This window comes from Sciurus vulgaris (genome assembly GCF_902686455.1).
Source record: "Sciurus vulgaris genome assembly, chromosome: 2".
Classification (NCBI taxonomy): Eukaryota; Metazoa; Chordata; class Mammalia; order Rodentia; family Sciuridae; genus Sciurus; species Sciurus vulgaris.
The window spans coordinates 95277013-95280115 of record NC_136462.1 but is presented as its reverse complement, the minus strand read 5'-3'; positions in this window follow the sequence as shown (position 1 = coordinate 95280115).

Below are 3103 nucleotides of genomic sequence, written 5' to 3'. Positions count from 1 at the left end.
TATCCTCAGACAGTGGAAGGTGTAACAGGTTCTCTCGGGTTTCTTTTGTATGGACTCTAAGCCCATTTATGAGAACTTGACTTTCATGACCTAATATTTCCCAAAGGTCCCATCTTTTATAAAAATCATCTTAGAGTTTAGAATTTCAACATACAAATTTAAGAGGAAACACAAACATTCAGCACCATGGCCCATGTGTGCCAGTTTGTTTAACCATTCATCTGTTAAAGTCAGTTGGATTATTTTCAGTTTGGGGATGGTACAATTAAAGCTATTAAGAATATCCATGTATAGGTTTTGTGTAAACTAATTTTTCACTTTTCTAGAACACATGCCCAAGAGTGCATCCGGGTCATACGGCTGCTACCTGTTGTAAGAAACTACCCCAAGAGTTCCCAAGGTCACTGTAGTATTTCATGTTTCCACCAGTATTGTGTAAGTCTTCTTATTTCTCCAGATCCACACCCGGTGTTTTTTATTCTACTGATTCTGGTAGGTGTGTAGTGCTATCTCACTGTTGTTCTGATTAGCATTTATATAATAATTTGTTTAATTATTCCTAGCAATAGAAGGAATTGCCTAGACAGGGAACAGTTGCTTTCCAAGAGATGAATCTAGACTCATTCCCTGCATAGCCCATTTCCTTGTTTTGAAGGTTTCGAATTTCACACTTGGAAATAGTTATTAGGTGTGGCATCTTATAAATCTGGAATTCATGCAGGGAGAAATCAAGAAAGATCCAGGGTATGCCAGGCACAATGGCCCACACCTGTAATCCCAGTGGCTTGGGAGGCTGAGGCAGGAGGATCACAAGTTCAAAGTCAGCCTCAGCAACTTAGTGAGGCACTAAGCAATTTAGCAAGGCCCTAAACAACTTAGAGAAACCCTATCTCAAAATAAAAAATAAAAAGTGCTGGAGATGTGGCTCAGTGTTAAGTGTGGTTAAGTGCTCCTGGGTCAATCCCCAGGGTGGGATGGGGGAAGGGAATCTATAGGATGAGTCGATAGGTATGTGATTCTTAACCTACCTGGATAAAAGTGGCCAATGGGACCATTGGGTTAGAATAATGAAGATGTCCTCTGTAGGGCATATTTATAGGGTATAGACATTGACCTTCTGTGGACTACGTTAACCCACCCCTGACAATAAATACTATCTAAGGATGTTAGCAGGTTGTGAGGTAATATTTTCTCTTGGAATGAGAGAGGCCCATGCTATGAAAATGCAGCAGATTTCTTGTATGGGAAAATAGGTCACAAAGAGAATAAAATGGCCATCAAGGGAAAGTGAGGATCTGCAAACCAAATTCACTTTTTGTTTTTCTCACAGACAAGCCAGTTTACTTGGTTCTATGTGCCATCCCTGTCTCCATGTTGATATTGCTTCTTGAACTGAAGAGCTGCTGTAAGGGAAAGACAAGACTTTAAAGACTCTGGCCATGAAACAGCAAATGTAAAGCACATGGTTTCAATACTCCGCCTCCTGCTTTAACCTACTAAACAACCAGGGCTTTGTGAGGGGTGGGGACATCTCCATCCTGCTCTCAACACAGTCTCCCATGATCTACTGCCTAAAAATCACCACAGGGATGGGCCCAGGGATTCAGAGAGGTGCAAAGCACTTAACCAACGTGCTTCACTAGCAGGATATCAATTCTGGGCAGACATCCCTTAAGAGGATCTTTGCTGCACTTTTAATTCCCCAAATAATACAATGTTTTTGAATGAAACATGTAATGTGCACAATGAATTCATTTCCCTGTCTTTTGAAAGGAGTTACATTTCAATATGGAAGATGGGTAAAGGATAAACGTGGAGAGACTTTGGGGAGTAGATATTTTTATTATCATTTTTTGCCTTAGCATAAGAACACTTGCCTCATGCAATTTCAGAGTTTATCTCAGAATGAAAATGATTATGATTAACAGTAAACTGTTACTTACCTGGGTCAACATAAAGTTCTTATTTCAACTTAAAAATATGACTGATTCAGCTCCTTATTCTTCCAGTTGTTTAATGGCTGTATTCCCAAGCATATAACAAGCTTCTAAGAAATTATCCAAATCGACAAATACCTTTACTCCAAACTGCTCGCAGCGAGTGGTAGAGTGAATCAGAATCAATTTCTCTGTCCTCAAGCCATAATAGAAGCAGATAACAAACATGAAGCACTGGGCTTTCCTGCAGTTAATTTGGAGGAAAATGTTATACCCAGAGAAAACCTGATGGTGCTTAGCAAGTAGAAACAAACAGGTTTGTGTGGAGTATTTGAGAGAACACCATACTGAATGTCTAAACATCATTTATCAGATAAAAGAGATGTAAAACCCTCTCTCCAGATCTGGCAGGACAAGGTTTCTTAGCACCTTCTCTCGGTTTCCCTTTTTACATGTGTACACCCCAAGCTGTTAAAAGAAGAAAATGAAATTAGCTCACCAAGGGCTTAATTACATCCTCTTCAGTGGGCATCGACACTATTGGCAGCCCGCACAGGGACAGTCTCTTGACAAATCAAGTTGTTGTCTGAGGCATGAAGTGTTAGATTATGACCAAGCCAGCGTGACGCTGTGATTCATGGCTACTCTATCACGGAGGGGAAGTGGGATTTCTGTTTTATAACAAGTATGAATTTCTCGTGAGACCAGTGAATCCTTTAGTTCAACCTCAGGAGTTCATCTTTGGTGTCTTAGAACAGAATTATTTTATAGACCTCAAACATACAAAGACACAGAGGGCTATTAAATAATGATGCAGGAATGATTCCTTTCCCCGAACTCCCTCAACCTGGAAAACAAACCTTTTGGAGTTCACAGGAGCCAGAGCGAGCTCAGCAGTTCAGATAACAAGCAATACAGTGTAATTTTCCCACTGTAGAATTTAATGTTTTACTGGGTATCTTTTTAGCATTCCGTATTTCATATCATGGTCACTAACCCATAGTAGCAGTACTTTGTTGACATGGATGTTACAAATATTATTAGAGAAATGTTTCTTTTTAGCAGGTTTTCACAGAGTTCTGGTTATACAATAGGCAATATTTTTCCTATATAATGTTAAAACTATTTCTTTCTGTGATTACGAAATGAAACCTCCATTATGAAGC